This window comes from Aquarana catesbeiana, linkage group LG10 (assembly GCF_042186555.1).
Source record: "Aquarana catesbeiana isolate 2022-GZ linkage group LG10, ASM4218655v1, whole genome shotgun sequence".
Taxonomy (NCBI): domain Eukaryota; kingdom Metazoa; phylum Chordata; class Amphibia; order Anura; family Ranidae; genus Aquarana; species Aquarana catesbeiana.
This window is the reverse complement of record NC_133333.1, coordinates 243,436,297-243,458,063: the sequence shown is the minus strand read 5'-3', so window position 1 is coordinate 243,458,063 and position 21,767 is coordinate 243,436,297. Positions and strand designations below refer to the sequence as shown.

The 21,767-nt window shown below is 46.1% G+C and overlaps 1 protein-coding gene across 14 annotated transcripts in view; it reads right to left on the bottom strand.

Moving 5' to 3' along the window:
- KIF1B (kinesin family member 1B) overlaps positions 1 to 21,767 on the bottom strand; it is a 277,895-nt gene that overhangs the window by 170,812 nt on the left and 85,316 nt on the right. The gene's annotated exons all lie outside the window — the stretch shown is intronic.

Genomic DNA, 21,767 nt, shown 5'->3' with positions numbered 1-21,767 from the left:
TATCTTAGTGCAGACTTCTGGGAAAATCACTAAGCCAATCACACAAGCAGGAAGTTACATTTCTGGGAGGCGTTCTGTATATCATCTGTGTACAGAGCGCCTCCAGGCTGTCATATTGCATTTTACACAAAATTACAGCGGCTGCAGATTGAAAAGAAAAGGTGATTTTTAATAACATTCAATTACAATACGACTTTTGTGGCAATTATATACACTATATATTTTTTTTTTAATTTCTTTTTAATTTGCTAATTTTTTATTCCCCAGGAAAGTGGACTTACCCTATAAAACTCTAACCCCCCCACCCCCCCCACCAATTTCCATTAGCCTGAAGGAATATCACTTTCCCTGGAGATGTGACCTGGATGACTTCACCTGCGCAGCCAATAAAAGTTTTAATTTGAAAGGATTGAAAAAAATACACTGATGAGCAAAATACAGAAGTGCCCAGCAACCAATCACTAATGACCTTTCCATGATCTGGGTGTCACGAGTTGCTACGCATCACCACCCAGTGCACAATGTTATGCGACCAGGTACAGGCCGGCTGGCACGCAGGGTAAGGCATTCCTACTGGAAGCCTGGTTTCAACTTTCAGCAGGTGGAAGAAAAGAGGGAGACATAAAAGTAAACCGGTACTTGGAATGAGCAAAGCATGGGCAGGGCTTTACCCTTTGCTGGCATACTTTCCACCCTTCCTTGGTAGAGCCCTCCACTCTTCCTGTCCTCTATCTGTATATTCTAGGCCAGCTGGTACCCCTTTATTATTTGATTCACATACACTGATCAGCCATAACTATGACCACCCACCTAATATTGAGTAGGTCCCCCTTTTGCCACTCAAAACAGCCCTGACCGGCCGAGGCATGGGCACCACTAGACCTCTGAAGGTATGCCGTGGTATCTGGCACCAAGCCGTCACTAACATATCCTTTAAGTCCTGTAAATTGCGAGGAAGGAACCCCCAATCCAATTCGATCGGGATTTGCTTTTCCAGCACATCCCACAGATGCTCGATTGGATTGAGATCTGGAGAATTTGGAAGCCAAGTCAACACCTTAAACTCGTCGTCGTTTTCCCTCAAACCATTCTTGCAGTGCCACTGGGTGCATTATTATGACGAAAGGGGCCACCGTCACCAGTGAAGACCGTTTCAATGAAGGGGTGTAGTTGGTTACTAACAATGTTTAGGTGGGTGGTGTGTTTCGAATAACGTCCACAATAATGGCAGGAGCAAAGGCTTTCCAGCAGAACATTGCCCAAAGCATCACCCTGCCTCCTCCGGCTTGTCTTCTTCCCATACTGCATCCTGGTACCATTTCTTCCCCAGGTAAGTGACGCACCCCGGCCAGCCACATGATAAAAAAAAGGGAAACGTGATTCATCAGACCAGGCCACCTTCTACCATTGCTCTGTGGTCCAGTTCTGATGCTCACGTGCCCATTGTAGGCACTTTTGGCTGTGGACACGAGTCAGCTATGGGCACCCAGACCGGTCTGCGGCTACACAGTCCCATACACCACAAACTGAGATGGCCATTTTTTTCTCCTTTAAGCAACTCTCGCCCACCATATAGACAAATGATGGCGGGATCCACTCTTGTTCTGGGACGACATCTGATGGTCGCCCAGTCTCACCGTGATCTCGCGCCAATCTCAGACACGCTGTGTCCCTGGGACACAGTGTGACCCTGATCTGGGTAAAGAGACGATGACGCGGCTCTTTACCCATGTGATCCGCTGTGTCCAATCACATGAAAACACGGAAGTGCTGTTCATCAGCTCTCTTCGCCTCACACTGAGGAGAGGAGAGCCAATCAGCAGCATTTCCTCTCAGGGGAGGCCTGTACTGATCATCAGGGCATTGATCATCAGTGCCCTGATGATCAGTGCAGCACCAACAGTGCCCGTCAGTGACACCATTCTGTGCCCGTCAGTGACACCATTCTGTGCCCGTCAGTGCTGCCTATTTGTGCCACCTATCAGTGCCCATCAGTGCTGCATATTAGTGCCGCCTATCAGCGCCCATCAGTACTGCATATTAGTGCCTCCTCATCGGTGCCCATCAGTACAGCCTAAAAATAGAGCTTTTTCCCCAAAAATAGAGCTTTCTTTTGGTGGTATTTGATCACCTCTGCGTTTTTTATTTTTTGCGCTATAAACAAAAAAAAGAGCGACAATTTAGAAAAAACAATATTTTTTACTTTTTGCTATAATAAATATCCCCAAAAAAAAAAATGTAAAGAAAACTAATTTCTTCATCAGTTTAGGCCAATATGTATTCTTCTACATATTTTTGGTAAAAAAAGAAATCACGATAAGCGTATATTGAATGGTTTGTGCAAACGTTATAGCGTCCACAAAATAGGGGATAGTTTTATGGCATTTTTCTTATTCTTTTTTTTACTAGTAATGGCAGTGATCAGCGATTTTTAGCAGGACTGCAAAATTGCGGTGGACAGATCGGACAGCTTTGACACTTTTTTGGGACTAGTGACATTTATACAGCAATCAGTGCTATAAAAATGCACTGATTACTGTGTAAATGTCGATAGCAAAGAAGGGGTTAACACTAGGGGGCGATCAAGGGGTTAACTGTGTTCCCTAGTGTGTGTTCTAACTGTAGGGGGGAGGGGACTGACTAGGGGAGGAGAGAGATCGGTGTTCATACTTAGTATGAACACAAGATCTCTCTCCTCTCCCCTGAAAGAACGGGGATGTGTGTGTGTTTACACACACACATCCCGTTCTCATTCTGTCACGAGCGATTGTGGGGACAAGCTTTGGGCGAGCGTTTACTATATAAATGGCACTGGCAGGGAAGGGTTTAACACTAGGGGGCGATCAAGGGGTTAAGTGTTCCCTAGTGAGGTGTTTCTAACTGTGGGGGGAGGGGACTGACTGGAGGAGGAGAGAGATCGCTGTTCCTGATCACTAGGAAGAGACTCTCTCTATTCCCCTGACAGAACGGTGACCCCGTTCTGGTTCTCTGTGGAGCGATCGCGGGTGGCCGGCGGACATTGCGGCATCCAGGGCCAAGCCCGTCGGCACACGCGCACCCACTGTATCTATCGCACAATAGAGCCAACCTGCCGCAGTATAACTACGGCGGCTTGTCTTAAAGTGGTTAAATACCACCAAAAGAAAGCTCTATTTGTGGGGAAAAAAATGATAAAAAAAAATGTATTTGAGTACAGCGTTGTATGACCGCGCAATTGCCATTCAAAGTGTGACAGCGCTGAAAAGGTGAAAATTGGCATGGGCAGGAAGGGGGAGAAAGTGCCCAGGGACATCAACTTCAGGGACAACATGTTCACTTGCTGCCTAATATATCTCACCAACTATTAGATGCCACTGTATGAAGATAATCAATATTACTCACTTAACCTGTCAGTGGTCATAAAGTTATAGCCGATCGGTTTATAGTGCAATATTTTGGCACAAATACAATTAATACTGCAATGCAGAAGATGAGATGTACTGCAGGAAGTCATAAATTGTGTAAGCTCCTTCTACAGATCCTCATACCACCCACTGCCCAGCACTCATCTCTGCTACCGACATGAAAGTCGGCACAGGTGAGAGCGGGCGCTGTACAAAGGCCGCACACACACCCGTCTGCCACCTGGTACCCCCCTGAGCTTCCTAGCAGATGTCGAGTCCTTGTGATTCCCGGGAACTCTCAGCTCCACCAGAAATAGCCGTAGTTGCCAAACTGCAGCACTATTTCAGACTCTGCTGCCCTTTTAGGCGTCCAATGTGTGACAGAACAAGCGAGGAAGTCAAAGCAGTCAGGGAAAAAAAAAAAAAGGAGCTGAGGCCTGCGTTTTCCATTGCAGGTTCTCCAGAGTTATCTGTGATTTTATTAATAGCATCATCTGTACATGTTACTTCCACCCTCAGATGTGAGCCACTTACCCCGAGCTGACAGCCCGCTCAGCCCAATATCCCACCACTCCGTATGGATGACGAGAATTAACCACTTGCCTCCCAAACCCATTCTGACATTTCTCACATATATGTAAAAATCTTTTTTATTTTTTGCTAGAAAACGACTTAGAGCTCCCAAGCATTATATATATTTTTTTAAGCAGAGGCCCTAGAGAATAAAATGATGGGCGTTGCATATTTTTATATCACCCAATATTCGCACAGCTGTTTTTTTAACACAATTTTTTGGGTGGAAAAATACAATTTAATAAGTTTTAATGTGCAAAAACACAACTGTTTGGTAAAATATAAAAGATGATGCACTGGTCCAAATCATTTGGTGGAGGGGGGGGGGATTATGGTGTGGGGGTTGTTTTTCAGGGGTTGGGCTTGGCTCCTTAGTTCCAGTGAAGGGAACTCTGAGGCTCCATGCACACTGGAGCTCAAAAAAAAAAGCTTTTTCTGGACGCCAGATTGCTGGCAGAAAACGCCGATTGAAAAAACGCGATTTTAACAGCGTTTTGTACTAGCGTTTATGAGAGGTTTTTAGCGTTTATGGGCATTTTCAATAAAAATACACAGAGGACATTCCAAAAATCCCACAATGTATTCCCAAACCCCCACAATGCATTGAAAAAATAGAACGCATAACGCTTATTACCGCACATTTAGTGGTTTTCATGGTCAGAAAAACAGCACTTTGAACGCGATTTTATGGCGATCAGAGAACAGCCCATAAATTCCACTGCTGATAAAAGCTAAAAAAGCTAAAAAAAAAGGCCATGTGTGCATAACAGAGTGGAGTTTATGGGCTGTTAAAAAAAAAAAAAAACGCCCAAACTCCAAAAAAATGGCCGTGTATGAGCTCCAGTGTGCATGGAACCTTAAGGCGTCAGCATACCAAGACATTTTGGACAATTTCATGCTCCCAACTTTGTGAGAACAGTTTGGGGATGTCCCCTTCCTGTTCCAACATGACTGCGCACCAGTGCACAAAGCAAGGTCCATAAAGCCATGGATAAGTGAGTTTAGGGTGGAGGAACTTGACTGGCCTGCACAGAGTCCTGACCTCAACTGATAGAACACCTTTGGGATTTATTCGAGCGGAGACTACGAGCCAGGTCTTCTTGTCCAACATCAGTACCTGACCTCACAAATGTTCTTCTGGAAGAATGGTCAAACCTTCCCATAGACACACTCCTAAACCTTGTGGACAGTCTTCCCAGAAGAGTTGAAGCTAAGAGTTTTTATAAGCACCACAATCGGACCTGAAATCAACCTTTTGTAATATGCTGTAGATCAGAAGCGGGAGATGCAGCATAAAGGGAACAGTCAGGTGTGCTGCATTGCTAACAAGAAACCTGCTGATAGGAGGAGAGAGCAGAGTGAGAGAAAGATGATCTCATCAGTCTGCTGCTTCTCCTTTCAGGTTAGGTACAGGCTGGGGGAGGGATAAGACCGGTCGGTGTTACTGACCTGCAGCAGAGGTAGTCCCCTGCCCTGCCAGACTGACTGTGTGACAGAGCTGTGCAAATTTTAAGACTGGATGGGCAGAAATACAAATCCTTTCCTATGTAATCCAGCTCCCTTCTATAGATTACATCTGTTTGCCTGGAGTTTAGCTCTAAGTCTTTTTAGCAATCATTTTGCCTTTTGGATGGATACTGAATCTGACATAATCAAACACAGGAATACAGAAAACCCTTCGGATCCAATCATGTCAAACAAAGAGTCTTTCCTGATTGTGAGATGCCGCAATTAAAACAATGGTAACATTAATACAGCACAATTCTCATTATAGACTCAGCAAAAGATTGGAAATGTAAAACAATAATATTTGGGTAATGGCTAAAGAATCCCATAGACATGGCCATACATGTGTGTCATTAGTCCTATCTCTTTATCTGAAAAAAAAGATCTGACAGTTCTGACAATCCACAAACTTCTACCACACTTTGTAACCAGGACGTTCTCTGGTTCAGTCTTTTGGCTTCCTGGAGCAAATCTCAAATGCTGGTCCTGCATTGTACGGGAGGATGTCAGATAACGAAGGGAAAAGGGGCCAGGGCCAGGACAAGGGGTGGGCAGGAGAAGCGGCTGCCCTGGGCACTATGGTATCAAGTGAGATGGGGGGGGGCTGCAAGGGGATTGGGGGGCATTTGTGTTGGGAGGGGGGATGTGGGGGGGCGACAGGGGGTAAGAATTGTCCCAATGGAGAAAATTGGCGGGGGGGGGGTGCTTTAGAGGGATTTGTGTTTGAGAACGGGAAGAGGATTTCAGCAAGGAGGGGGTTGCGCTAGAGAGGTAATATGGTAGAGAGGGGAGTGAATTGTTCTAGGAGGGGAATTTTTTTTTTTTTGGAGGGGGGGGGGGATTTGTGCTAGTAGGGATGTGCTAGGAGAGGAAATTTGGGAAGGGTGGGATTTGTGCTAGGAGGGGGGATTGTGGGGGAATTTGTGCTGGGAGGGGGGATTTGGAGTGGGGGGGGATATGTACTAGGTGGAGGAATTTGAGGGGTATAGGACTTGAGCTAGAAGGGAAAATTTGGGAAGAGTGGGATTTGTGCTAGAAGGGGGGATTGTTGGGGGATTTGTGCTGGGAGGGGGGGAGAGTTGGAGTGGGGGGAATTTTAGGGGTATAGGATTTGTCCGAGGAGGGGCGATTTTTTTTTTTTTTTTTTTGGGGGGGGGGGGGGATTGGTGCTAGTAGGGATTAACGCCATGACTAAGGACTAACGTCTGAAGCGTGTAGGCTGTTTTACAGCTTTGTACATGTATTTAATAAAGAAATACCATTTAGGATGTCATCCCGAGTGCCGACCATCCCTTTCCTTATTCTGGTAAGTTGGAGGTGTCGGCAGCCTCAAGGTCAGAGCACCAGCAGAGCTTTTATGTGGGAAGGTTGCAGCGCCTATACACCGGTTTTCCTTAGTAGGGGGTATTTGTGCTAGGAGGGGAAATTTGGGAAGAGTGGGATTTGTGCTGGGACGGGGGATTGTGGGGGGAATTCTTGCTGGGAGGGGGGATTTGGAGTGGGGGGGGAGAATGTGTACTGGGAGGGGGATTTTAGGGGCATAGGATTTGTGCTAGGAGGGTTATTTATTTTTTTTTTTTGGAGGGGGGGGGGGGGGATTCGTGCTAGTAGTGATGAATGGGGGTATTTGTGCTAGGAGGAGGGATGGGTAGGAATTTGTGCTGAGAGGGGGAATTTGGAGTGGGGGGGGGGGGGGATGTGTAGTAGGGGGGAAAATTTGAGGGGTATAGGATTTGTGCTAGGAGGGTTATTTTTTTTTGGGGGGGGGGGGGTGATTCGTGCTAGTAGGGATGAATGGGGGTATTTGTGCTAGGACGGGGGATTGGGGAGGAATTTTAGCTGAGAGGGGGAATTTGGAGTGGGGAGGGGGTAGAGAGAGGATGTGTACTAGGAGGGGAAATTTGAGGGGTACAGGATTTGTTCTAGGAAGGGTGATTTTTTTTTATAGGGGGGGGGGGGGGATTCGTGCTAGTAGGGAAAATTTCAGGGGTAGAGCATTTGTGCTGGGGGGGCGGCAATGATTTTTGCCGGGTGGGGGGATTTGGAGCAGGAGGGCAGCTTTGTACTGGGAGGAGGGGGAATTTATGCTTGGGGAGGGGGGCATGCAGATTAGTACTCAATTTTTGCTGACACATAATGCTGGGGGGGGGTGCAGTGTGGCATGTTTGCCCTGGGCTCTAGATGACCTTGTCCTGCCCCTCCAAGGGACCAGTCGCTCGAAGAAAAGGAAGTCTGCGCCAGTGTGGAATAAGGCAAGAATATCACCTGATTTATCATCCTCTAAGCAAAATGAGTGGTTAACCCTTCGAGGTAAAAAGAGGGGGGCCCCATTGCCAGGGCAAATTTTATTTTTGTATTTTTTTCACCAGGAGCTCAACTTTAATAAATAAAGTCAGTAATAATGAGCCTGGGTGACCTGTTGCTGATCCGGCCTGGCACAGCAGGAAAGCCTGACACAGATGCATATCCTGGGATGTAGGGTATAAATAGCGGCAGTATGGAGACGCTCAGTTACCAGGCAGCAGACCCCCCCCTTCCCGGGGGACGGTGTTGCTGGTGGTGGTAGCAGCTGCAGATCTAGGGATAGAAAGGATTAGGGATAATAGTGACTCACTCTGAACATTCTGTTTCCCAGAGAGAGGAGAGGAGAGGAAAGGGGAGGAGAGGAGGATTCCTGGTGCCCAGTACACACAAACACCCCCTCTCCGTCTGACTCAAAGTTCCGGCTACACCGGGCACCGTCTGCTCACATCCATGGGCTGATATGCCAACCAAACCAATCATCATTTATACCATACAATACTACAAAGGACACCAGTGTTTAGTCCTAAGCTGCTTTACAAAAGAGAGAATAAACACCATTTACTCCTCTGCAGGTGTCAGGTACTTATATACAATTCATTGCCAATTATAAGGATCCGCAGAGTGTGTGATAAAAACAGTATTTATAATTGTGAAACCCGTCCAATCAGCAGGAGAGGCAGGAGGTGGGGGGGAATTAAAGCGTCATAAGCCCCTTGTTCCCCGCTCAATCATTCAACGGCCCACTGACACAGTTATATAATCTTAACCTGGCTAGTAAAAGGTCAGCGTGTTTCAAATGTATTAATGTATTTGTCAGATTTACCTTTTTATTGAACACCTTCCATCTGTGTTAGAAACATTCAAAAATTTGGAATAGATCTTCTGTGTGCTTTATGGGGGTTATTTACGAAAGGCAAATCCACTTTGCACTACAAGTGCATTTGGAAGTAAAGTCCCTGTAAATCTGAGGGGTAGATATGAAATGAGGGGAAGCTCTGCTGATTTTATTATCCAATCAATGTGCAAGCTAAAATACTGTTTTTTATTTTCCTTGCATGTCCCCCTCGGATCTACAGCGACTGCACCTCCAAGTGCACTTGTAGTGCAAAGTGGATTTGCCTTTTGTAAATAATGCCCTATATGTTAATCCAATCTCACATGTAACAAACTGATTGCACAAGCTCCTTTACTGCCGGTTCACACGGGGGCCACATGTCAGGTGACCTAGCCGCCTGACAAGTCGCCTCCCGTTCTGTACTATGGAACCGTTCTAATCGGAGCGACGCAAGTCACGCCGACTTAGAAAAAGGTTCCTGTACTACTTTGGGGCGACTTGCATAGACTTCTATACAGAAGTCGTTTTGCAAGTCGCCGTGGAAGTCGTGTGCAGGTCGCCTCGGTGAGGCGACCTGCAAGTCGTGCCGCCCCTGTGTGAACCGGGGCTAAGGGAACACTTGATTAAGGCTGGGTTCACATATATGCAGCTCTGCGATTCATGTTTTTTTTTTACGGGCACGGCAGTCCATTCCTTTGAATTGGCTGCTGTGCCTCTTGAAACGTAGAGAAAAAGGTCCCCGCAGCATATTAAAAATTGCAGCCTGCATGGGAACCGCAAGCGCAGTGCGGTTCCCAGTGCGGGAGTGACTTCCAGTGCGTGCGGCGTGCCAATTAGGATTAATGGCACCCGCATGCGTCCAGTGTGTGTTTTCTATGTGGGTACGGGTGTGGACCCGCAGTGGGAACCACCCACACAGATGTGAACCTAGCCCAAGGCCGGTGAGAAAAGTAGCAGCAGAAATCAGAGATTCCTGTCGCATCTCAAAGCAGATGGGTGCGGCCGCCAGCCCCATTTACTATGACAGGTCATCAGCGGCCGCAGCTATCTGCTGCTGTCCTCACAGCCAGCAATCACATGTGGTGAAGCGCTTGGAGTGTGCAGCCCGTCAACACTGTTCCTGTCCTGTGGCGGCTGTATAAGTGTCTGTTTTGATGGACTATTTCCAACTAACTCCTGCGATCTTCTGCATATTTCAGTGCGGTCATCCACATTTTCCTTTCAAGCAATTTATGGTTGCGAACCAGACCTGCACCTCTTCATGTGGAATTAGAGGCTAGATTGAAATGAACATACAGTGGGGAAAATAATGATTTGGTCCCCTGCAGATTCTGCAAGTTTGCCCACTTACAAATAAATGAAGGGTCTATAATTGGTATCATATTTGTATTTTAAGTGATAGAGACAAAATATCAACTCCAGATAAACACATGATACAAATGGAGTTGCAGTTCAATGAGTAAAATAAGTATTTGATCCCCTAACAACCAACAATAATTCTGGCTCCCACAGACTGCCTACAGCAGATGCTCATGTGGTACACAGATTAGTCCTGTCAGTTTAAGAAGGTGCTCCTAACCACACCTTGTTATGTGTGAAAAAAAAAAAAAAAAGACACCTGTCTACAGAATCTCTTTCTTCCATTTAAACCTCACCATCATGGGCAAAGAGCTGTCAAAGGACGTCGGGGACAAGATTGTAGACATTCACAAGGCTGGAATGGGCTACAAGACCATCAGCAAGAAGCTTGGTGAGAAGGAGACAACTGTTGGAGCGAATATTCCCAACTGGAAGAAATACAAAATAACCATCAATCGCCCTCGGTCTGGAGCTCCATGCAAGATTTCGCCTCATGAAGTAAGGATGATCATGAGAAAAGTGAGGGATCAGCCCAGAACTAGACGGGAGGAGATTGTGAATGATCTCAAGGCAGCTGAGCCCATAGTCACCAAACAAACCATTGGTAACACAATACACCCCCATGGATTAAAATCCTGCAGCGCCCGCAAGGTCCCCCCTTCTCAAGAAAGCACATGTACAGGTCCGTCTGAAGTTTGCCAATAAACATCTAAATGAATCAGAGAAGGATTGGGAGAAAGTGCTGTGATAAGATGAAACCAAAATTGAGCTCTTTGGCATTAACTTGACTCGCCGTGTTTGGAGGAAGAAGAATGCTGACTATGACCCCAAGAACACCATCTTTATAGTCAAGCAAGGAGGTGCAAACATTATACATTGGGCTGTTTCTCTGCTCTTCCAAAGAAATGAAGGGTCTATAATTTTTATCATAGATATATAGGTACAGGCCGAATTTGTTGCATTAAGGGGCCAATGGACGGGGGCCATGTATTGTAAAATCTTGGATGAAAACTTTCTTCTCTCAGCCAGAACACTGAAGATGGGTCATGGATGAGTCTTCCAGCATGACTATGAGACCCAAAACATACCACCAAAACAACAAAGGAGTGGCTCAAGAAAAAAAACATTAGGGTCATGAAGTGGCCTAGCCAGTCTTCAGGCCTTAATCCTATAGAAAATGTATGGAGGGAGCTGAAATTTCGAGTTGTCAAGCGACAGGAATTAGAGAAGGTCTGTAAAGAAGAGTGGACCAAAATGCCTCCTGAGATGTCTGCAAACCTGGTCATCAATTACACGAAATGTCTTACCTCTGTGCTTGCCAACAAGGGTTTCTCCACCAAATACTCAAGTCATGTTTTGCTTGGGGATCAAATAATTATTTTACTCATTGAATTGCAACTCAATTTATAACATTTGTATCATGTGTTATTTCTGGATTTTTGGTTGATATTCTGTCTCTATGATTTAAAAAACACCGATGATAAAAATGATAGACCTTTCATTTCTTTGTAAGTGGGCAAACTTACAAAATCTGCAAATATTCTTTTTCTCCCACTGTACATGAAATTATGAAGTTCATAATGACAATTATTGAGATCACCCAACCTAGAGAGACACCTCCGTGTCAGGAATCTAGGACCTCTCTGCAGCATTTCAGTCTTGGAGATCTTCTGTAAATGTTCCTTGGTGCCCCAAATATATCCCAGGCCACTAAACAGGCCATACAGAAGAGTAGACAATAATAATGTTTACTAGCGGCTTGATTTCAGCTTCTTTGCTCTTTCATGGGCTTGGCTTCATCAAAGGCACTGGATAGCAGCAGAGCGATGTTTAAAATATGCGTGGCGCAGCGCCACTGTAAAGACAGATCGGTGGAAAAGGATGCTGCCTCTCATGGTGTCCGCTCCGGCGCTTTCCTTATTTGTTGGGGCTGTAATTAAATTCTCTGTTTGCAAACAAAAGGAAAGAAAGTTTCTAGAATCTGCCACCTCAGCTGTAATTAAAGGCTCCGCCACTGAGAGGAGGGCTGAACGGAAACCGCCAGCTCCAGAAGGATTATATTATACCCGGCCTGGTTCCTGCAGTCAGCCGCTTAACCTCTTAAGCATAGGCTGCACACTGAGCATTGGAAGAGGATGGCTTCCATTGCGGCTTGTGGTTTTCCTAATCTAGACCAGACAACCATGTCTGACCCTGAAATATTGTGACTCTTACATCACCCTCTCCTGTAAAAAAAAAAAAAACACACTAAAAACTATATTATATTTACCCTTTCCATGCTCCAGCGCTGTCCCCGGAGTCCTCCTCTGTCCAAACCTGGAAGTCCTCTTTCATACCTCCTACCTTTTTGAGATGGGAATGAGGGACACCTACCAGTAAAAGTATGCAGGCATAGGACACACCCCATTGCCATGCCCCCTTAAAGGGGAATTGTACAAAAAAAACAAGATTGGTTAAACCCACTAGTGCTTTTTTTTTACCATTACTATTCCTTTATATTGGCTTTTGGAATTTACAAATGCAGCAATTTAGATATCAGATGAAAGGTTTAGCGCTGGAAAACCCTTTTTGATAGATAAAAAGTGCATTTTATATACATCTATATAGATCAAACCAAAATGAGGGGCAAATGAGGAGGAATGAGGGACAGAGGGACATTGCTCCAAATGAGGGACAGTCCCTCAAAATCAGAGACAGTTAGGAGCTATGCTCTTTGGACAGAATAACCACTCCTGCCCATTTCCTGTAAACCCAACCGGTCCTATCCATGTCCCCCTAGGGGGCGCACCAATGCATGCTGCCTCCCCCGCCTTCTCCGACACCACTGGAGGAAAAAGAGGAAGCTCCTTTGAGGTCACTGGACCAGTTACAAACCTGCAGGAAAAAAAAATGTATGTATGGGGTTTCTTTGTAAATGAAAAAAAACAGGGGGTGCTTTGGCAGGTAGTGGTTGGAAGGTTAGGGTTCTGCTTTAAAGTGGTTGTAAACCCTTACATATTCCCAGTGGAGTGACTTGCCTCAGGTAATACACAGATGAAACAAATCCCCCTACATAAGCTGTACCGGTTTATCTACAGTCTTCTCTACCGCCATTCAAAGTCTAAAATTTATAAAATTTGTCTGTGCTGTCCAGAAAAAAGGGAGCTGAAGTCACACTATGCAGAGCTTAGGAAGGAGAGCTCTGATTGGAAGGAAGGAATACCTCCACCCCTCCCCCTTTACACAGCACACAGGGACAGAGCCGAGGCTGTCAATCACAGGCTGTGTGCCAGAACTCCCCCCCGTCACCTTTTTTAGTGACGCATGCTGAGAGCAGAGGAACGAAGCAGAAGACAGAAATTACATTTAGTGCTCGGGAGTGAGACAAGTACACACTATAGAGGGATAGGCTTTGTTCATATTTCATGTCTGAGGTTTACAACCACTTTAAACACTATAGCATATAGCAGCCAATTGGAATTCACTCTGCTGCAATCAGGCCGATACAAGATGGATTCCGATTGGCTGCTATGGGTTACTGCATAAAGAATGATCACGTAGAACATTTTTTTTTTTTTAAATGAATACGTTGTAAGTCCTTTATGGCAACGTCACTATCTGTGTTTTCTACTTTACTGCAGGTAACTGTGTTGCGTTTGAATAGACGCAAGCAAAACAGTAACATATTGATTAGCGGGTGGCTAAAGTACAGAAGTATATCTTCCTTTATTTCAGAGAGTTTATCAGCAGGTAATAAACATGATGTTTACTGTCACATCACACACCAACAATAAATCTAAATGCCACGTGTGCGACTTTTATAGCTAGACAAGAGCTGAAGATGAAAGATGGGTGGTTGAAAAGCTGCGGATAGCAATAATAAATGGCTCCTTGGTATACACATTAATCCTATTCACCTACATTTTCCATATACATTACATGACGAAAACTTAACTGGCATTATTGTGTGAAAGTAACATGACATTCCCCTTTAAATATCACACGATGGCTCAGAATGTAGAAGAGCGCAAGTACTGAAGCAGATTCCTATTTTCTGCTCGGTGTCATACATTATATTCCATGTGACGGGTACACAGAATTTCTACTCCTTCCTCTACATGATGAGGCGTTGAGAAGGGGCCACACACAGTTCATGGTGATGGTAAATGTAATGAAACAAAGTAACGAGGGCGCTGGGATTAGACAAACTGAAAAAAGTTTATTTACAAACAGGGCCGGCCCTACCATGGGTCCCCGCTGGGTCCATTGGACCCAGGTGGCACTTTGAGAGGGGCAGCAAACTGATGTCCAGGATTTTTTTTTTCAGCAGTTTTGTGTGTTATCCAGGGGCGGACTGGGCCAGGGGGGCAAGGTGGCAACTGCCCCCCCCGGGCCACTCCACTGCCCTGTAAAAAGGCTGCCCTGCTGCCCTCAACACGCATACTCCTATTTCCCGGGTGCATGGGGGCTCAAACACAGCCGATCACCGGGTGTTAAACACCGGAGCACACATGAAAAGCCCAGGTGTGTGCGCTGCCGGGGGCGGGGTAACCACAGGAGACAGGGCAATGAAAGGTCTCTTCCCCCCCCCCCCCCCCCCCCGACTCCGCCAGCAGCCGATGTTCAGGCACAGCTTGCGAGGCTTGCATTTCTATTGGGTGGAACTGGAGGAGGGGGTGCGGCTGGCCCCGTGTCTGGCCCGCCTTCTTCTGCTCTGGTGCATGTGTCAGGTTAGGCACTGAAGACTGTGGGAGCACTGGGGGAGAGCAACAGAGAGGCAATATAAGTTAGTTCTGTGTGACAGGACACAAATGGTGTCCATCATTTTTTCTAGTAGTGGCTGCTGGATGGCCAAATGTTGCATAACATGTCATGTTCAAAAATCACTATACTACCCTAGCCTACCCATATAGTGCCCTAGCCCGCCCATATACTACCCTAGCCTGCCCATATACTGCCCTAGCCCATCCATATACTTACCCTAACCTGACCCATATACTACTCTAGCCTGTCCCTATACTACCCCAGCCTGTCCCTATACTACCCCAGCCTGTCCCTATACTACCCCAGCCTGTCCCTATACTACCCCAGCCTGTCCCTATACTACCCCAGCCTGTCCCTATACTACCCCAGCCTGTCCCTATACTACCCCAGCCTGTCCCTATACTACCCTAGCCTGCCCATATACCACCCTAGCCTGTCCATATACTCTCCTAGCCTGTTTATATACTACCCTAGCCTGCACATATACTACCCTAGCCCACCCCTTGGAATTGAACATAATGGTATGTCATAGACAGCGTGCTATTGCATGTAAATCTGACTTTCTGATGAATAAAATTTTAGTTTTATCATGATATAAAATAATGAATGTGGGGGCCTTTTGGTGGGCGTGATTTTTTTTTTTTGGGGGGGGGGGGGGGGGGGGGCAGCATTTAAATTCTTGGACCCAGGCCAGCCCCATTTACAAACATAATATCACTTACATGTTAAAACACTGTGTGCAGCTCACTGTGCAGGAAAAGAGGAAGGAGGAAAAAAAGGTAGACCTGGCCAGGAAGGATCACAGCTCGAACTCTGGTAATTCCAGCCACATAGCCGGACCGTGAACCCACCAAAAGAGGAGGAAAGCCAGCGGCGTCCATGGCTGCTCTCACCGCACAACAACAACACAGCCAAAAAGGAACAGGTTAGATGTGAATAGGCAGTAACGTGTTTCAGGAGCTCTGCTCCCTTTCTCAAGCCTACTTTTTCTAGAAACTCCCCACACTTTTTTTTATCTCTACATACATAGACCCTGCCTGGGAAGGTGACTCAATAGGTACGTCACACAGAGAGGCAACTTAATGTCATGTAAACCTAAACCAGTTTGACGACAGTCTGAGCTCACAGGAGGTGGGTTTGGATGACACAGAGTGTTTAACCATGAAGGCGACCATTCCAGGACCACAGAGTTTTGGGGACGGACAGTGCTGGATAGGAGGTGAGTATCTCTGGATAAGAGGCGAGTATTGCAGCAAAACCTGCTTTTTTTTTTTTTAGGTTTACACATGCCAAGCCAGTTTTTCTGGATTTTTTTGTTGTTATTCTGTCTCTCGCTGTTAAAATAAACCTACCATTAAAATTATAGACTGATCATTTGTCAGTGGGCAAACGTACAAAATCTACAGAGGATCAAATCCTTTTTTCCCCTCACTGTATATCTGTCCTTACTCCGAAGTGCCTTGTGCTCTGATGTTATTAGATAGTCAACCAACCCAACACATTATAAGGCCAATTTAGCCAAGATCCAAATAACCTACAAGCATATATTGTATAAATGATGTATGATGTGAATGTACAATGTATATGTAAAGCGCTGCGTAAAAATTGACGGCGCTATATAAGTACCTGAAATAAATTAAAAAATAAAAATAAAATAAAGATACTGAGGAACGTTAAGGAAACACATGTAAACTCCATGCAGATGGCATCCTTGGTGTTAAAACAAGACTCCAAAGCTTCTCTTTTGTATGCTTGATTTTAGGTCAGTCAAGACATTGACACCTTTGCAGCTATTGTGCTACATGCTGGGTGTTCAATGGGCACCTGTACCTTTAAGGGCACTTTCACACTGGGGTGTTGGGGGCGTCAGCGGTAAAGTGCCGCTATATTTAGCAGCGCTTTACCATCGTTTTAGTGGCTCTTTTTTCGGCTGCTAGCAGGGCGCTTTTAACCCCCACTAGTGGCCGAAAAAGGGTTAAAAGCGCCGCTGTAGCGGGGCTTTGCCGGCGCTTCGGCAGGGCTGCCCATTGATTTTAATTTTTAGACAGGTTAATCTGGTTGGTCGCAGGCTGGTTGGTAAGTAGAGCTTGGAATTTTTCCAAGGATTTTTCCATGGCTTTTGTTTGATTTCCAAAGCTTCAAGGCAACCAAACAGCCACTGTGTGCCCGAAAGTAACATAACTAATGTATAATGCTGCAAAATGAAAATCTGAACTTCTTCTTTGAAACAAAGGTACTTTGTGTTGTTTACCCCCTTCCCTCAATACCAACCATGTGTGCCGGAGCAAAGGAACAAGTTGTACCAAGGCGGCGAACAAAAGAAAAAAAAAAAAAAAAATCACACGTTTTTTTAAAACAATGGATGGATGTACCGTATATCTCACATTCATGCGTTTCACCGCCAAGACTTAGTCATACAGGTATGGAGATTGTGGGGGCTAGGGGAAATTTATATAAAACTAATAATGGGCTCATTTATTTTTCTTTTCTGTTTTTTTTTTCCATTTGTGCGCAGGCTATAAAAGGGAAAACTATAATGGATTTTCATTACCTTTATTTTACATTTAAAGATTATAAATTTTAAGCTGTTTTTCATCTGCATTTTAATATATGTATTTACAAATAAATGTACACTATATTTTCAAAAGTATTGGGGCGCCTTCCTTTACATGCACATGAACTTTAATGACATCCTCAGTCTCCTGCACACATGGTTGAGATTGAGGGAAGGGGGGTAAACAACACAAAGTACCTTTCCCAGTCCGTAGGGTTCAATATTGATCTGGCCCTCCCTTTGCAGCTATAACGGCTTCAACTCTTCTGGGAAGGCTGTCCACAAGATTTAGGAGTGTGTCTATGGGAATGTTTGACCATTCTTCCAGAAGCACATTTGTGAGGTCAGGCGCTGATGTTGGACGAGAAGGCCTGACTTGCAGCCTCCGCTCTAATTCATCCCAAAGGTGTTCTATTGGGTTGAGGTCAGGACTCTGTGCAGACCAGTCAAGTTCCTCCACCCCAAACTCGCACATCCATGTCTTTGTGGACCTTGCTTTGTGCACTGGTGTGCAGTCGTGTTGGAACAGGAAGGGGCCATCCCCAAACTGTTCCTACAAAGTTGGGAGCATGAAATTGTCCAAAATGTCTTGGTATGCTGACGCCTTAAGAGTTTCCTTCATTGGAACTAAGGGGCCAAACCCAACCCCTGAAAAACAACCCTCATACCGTAATCCCCCCTCCACCAAATGATTTGCACCATAGACACACTCCTAAACCTTGTGGATGCCCTTCCCAGAAGAGTTGAAGCTGTTATAGCTGCAAAGGGTGGGCCAACTCAATATTGAACCCTACGAACTAAGGCTGAGATGTCATTAAAGTTCATGTGTGTGTAAAGGCAGGTGTCCCAATACTTTTGAGAATACATCTCTGTTTCACGAATTAGGTATGTTGTCTGATGATCACATCCCCCATTTAGCTTAATGTCTTATCCCTGGGTCAGTTTAATGGCGTAATGTTCCTAGAAAGAAAATAATCTAATTTATGAGTTGATCAGATGCCGCTGGAGAAATCTGCTGGTGCTTTCGCACACACTGCTATTATTGGAGAGGAAAGCAGAGCTTGAAAATTATATGATTACATTCTCTCTACATAGCAATCTGACACGCTTCATTAACTAAGCCCACATTCAAAAGGAGAACTACAGCAGAGCATTTACTTTATACATCTCACAGGCAGAGAAAGAGAATTCATCCTATTAGATGTCACCGATGTCTGCTAGTGTTTTTAAAACAAAAGAAACTTTTTTTTTTTTTTTTTTTTTTTTAGTTTTGGATAGTATGAAGAAGGATTAGAACATCTGTCAGGCTTTTATTGCTGCCTGTGGCCCCCGTTATGGAGAGTCACCCTCTTTATTTGCCCTCTTTACCATTACAGATACTCCTCGTTTAACGACCGCTTGGACTTACGACCAGCTCTTCCCACCCGAACGACGCGCTGTACATCATTGTATTGTACAGTACATTCGCTTGTGTTCTGTACTTATGCAAATTAAAATATCATTGAGCTGGAGTTATGTGTTTAGACCTTTTTTTCACACTACATTACTTAAAGTGGTACAACCACTTTTACCTGTGATGTGTCCCAAGAGGTTGCCGGCATTGGGGGGGGGGGGGGGGGGAGGTGAACTTCTGCTTGCCTAGGTGAGCAAAATGAAAGTGTGGGAGTAGGTACCTGTGAAAAATAGGTACCTGCTCCCAGCAAAAAAAAAAAAAAAAAAAAGAAAAGAATCAGTATAATGAGAGGAGGGAGGGATGATGAGGATGAGTGGGACTTCACATTTTAGATGAAGTTCCATTACAACAATACATTGCTTTGTAATGCATCTTATTTTATACAAAGTGAGAATGATGATGTCATGTGAAAGAGTAAAAAGCAGTGACATCATTCTGATACCACCCCAGCAAAGTGATTCATCCATAATATGATATATAACAAAAATAGATGATATACAGTAACATTCACTGTAAAAAAATCAGGGGGTGCAAAAGGAATGAATCAGAGCAAAAATGCATGACACTGCGATCAGCAGCTATAGTCGTTCTTTCTATATTCCCCTTAGACTGCTTTCATACTGAGGCAGTTTTTAGGCGTTTAGCTCTAGAAATAGCACCTGTAAAGTGCCTGAAAACTGCCTCCCATTCTCTGCAATGAGTGCTTTCACACCCAGGCGGTGCGCTTGCGGGACATTCGGAAAAGTCCTGCAAGCAGCATATTTGGGGCGGGTTGGGAGCGCTGTATACAGTGTATACAGTATATGTATACAGCGCTCCCAAAACGCCAATGCCCATTGCAATGAATGGGCAGCGCTTCTAAAGCGCCTGAAAAGTGTCGTAACACAGGAGTTTTTAACCTCTTCTTTGGGTCACAACCCGGGTCACCTTTAACACATGGCAGTTGCTGTCAGAGAGGACCATCTGCCAGGATACAGAGGAGGGTGGAGAGGTGGGCAGATCTCACATGTGTGCGGGTTGGGGCCCGTCATCAGGCACTGTACTACAGTGTGCTCCAGTTGGCAGTCGGTGCCAGCGGAGGGCCCCATGGAGGAGGAGGTCAGGGTGGAGAAGCGCCCCGCCCCCCCCCCCCCCCCTTTTTTTATGTGTGCAAGTCGGGGCCCGCTGTCAGGCAGGCTCTGCTCCAGTACTACAGTGTGCACAAGGCTGTGCGGGGGGGGCAGGGTGAGGCCAGTTGGTGCCAGCGGAGGGCCCCACGGAGGAGCCCTTTCATGCAGCTGATGGGACACAGGCTCAGCTACCCCTCCTGGTATGGCTGGACAGGTAAGAGCTGGGAGGACTGCTGATTCCCTAGGTGTGTGTGTGACACTGCCTCCCACCTGTGATGCTGAACCCCCACCTGCCCCTTAACCTGTTCTAATGCGCCCCCCCACCTTTCCTGCTTGATGCTGCCCCCTACATGTCCCGCTGCCCCTCTTCCATGAAACTTCCCCCACCTGTCGCGCTGACCTCCTGCTATGACACTTCTCTCTCCAGTTCCGCTGCCCCTGCCTGCCATACTGTCCCCCTCCTGTCATGCTGCTCTTCTCTTGTGACACTCCCCCCTCCTGTCTCCCTGCCCCCTGCTAACACACTGCCCAATGCTCCCCTCCTGTCTCACTTCCCCCTCCTGTGTTAGGAAGAGATGGATATGGAAGAGATGGGAATGGAGGAGGAGGAGGAGGACATAGGATAGAAGAGGACATGGGATAGAGGAGATGGGACTAAAGTATGCGTACATGGGATGAAGGAGATGGGACTGGAGGAGGAATGGGATGAAGGAGATGGGACTGGAGGAGGAATGGGATGAAGGAGATGGGACTGGAGGAGGAATGGGATGAAGGAGATGGGACTGGAGGAGGAATGGGATGAAGGAGATGGGACTGGAGGAGGAATGGGATGGAGGAGATGGGACTGGAGGAGGAATGGGATGGAGGAGATGGGACTGGAGGAGGAATGGGATGGAGGAGATGGGACCGGAGGAGGAAAACATGGGATGGAGGAGATGTGACTAGGGGAGGATGAGGGATGGAGGAGATGGGACTAGAGTAGGCGTACATGGGATAGAGGAGATGGGATTGCAGGAGGATGAGGAGTACATGGGATGGCTAGTGTGTGGATTTGGTGGGACAGCCAGTGGGCACTGGTGAATGTTGGTGGTCAGGTCCAGGGGGGCCTAGACCTAAAGCTGTGTAAGGGGCCCCAACATTTCTGATGGCTGCCCTGCTTATATGGGTCTGTGTGATGTTCTTCATCTGATGCACAGGTAGCAATATTCATCAACCATACCCCTCAGTCAGCTTGTCACATAAACAGGAATGCTTGGTTCAGGATTATGGCCTATATGCCTATGAGGAAAAAAGGAGGAGGAGGAGGAGTAAGCAGACAATTCCTGTCACCCAGAGCAGGTTTTCAGACAGCCTGATTGACCTTTCCCCCATAAGCCGGTTGCTGGTGTCAGAAAAGAGATTTTCCAGCAACTAGACCAGATTAAACTATTGCCTGGTGTCTGTAGCCACCTTAAGTGATCTCCAGTGCCGAAGCACCTCTTCCCCTGGGATATACAGCTTACTCACTTTACCAATTCATAGCACACCCCAGCCAGTGTTATCAGATGAAGAGCCTGCAGTGTGTGGATTAGAGAGCAGCCATGAACAGATGTCCGATGTCCGGAGCTGCTTCAGGGCCCCTCTAACAACAGGACTCCGAGTTCAGATAAAGGGATTTATGGGGGGGGGGGGGGGGGGGGGGGGCAGAGGGAGCCGTAAAATATCTGTCCCTGAACCTGGAGATCCTCAAAAAAAACAAAGTGTGACAATGAGATTGAGGTCACCAGAACAATTTATTAACTAAAGAATCTTTATTCCTACATTACACTAAAGAAGAACTCTGCTAAGCTTTGTCTGCATCTAAACACAACATGGCCGGCCCACCTAAAACCCATTCTTCATGTTTTGTTGGAGTGTGTGGAGGGTTGGAGTGTGTGGAGGGTTGGAGTGTGTGGAGGGTTGGAGTGTG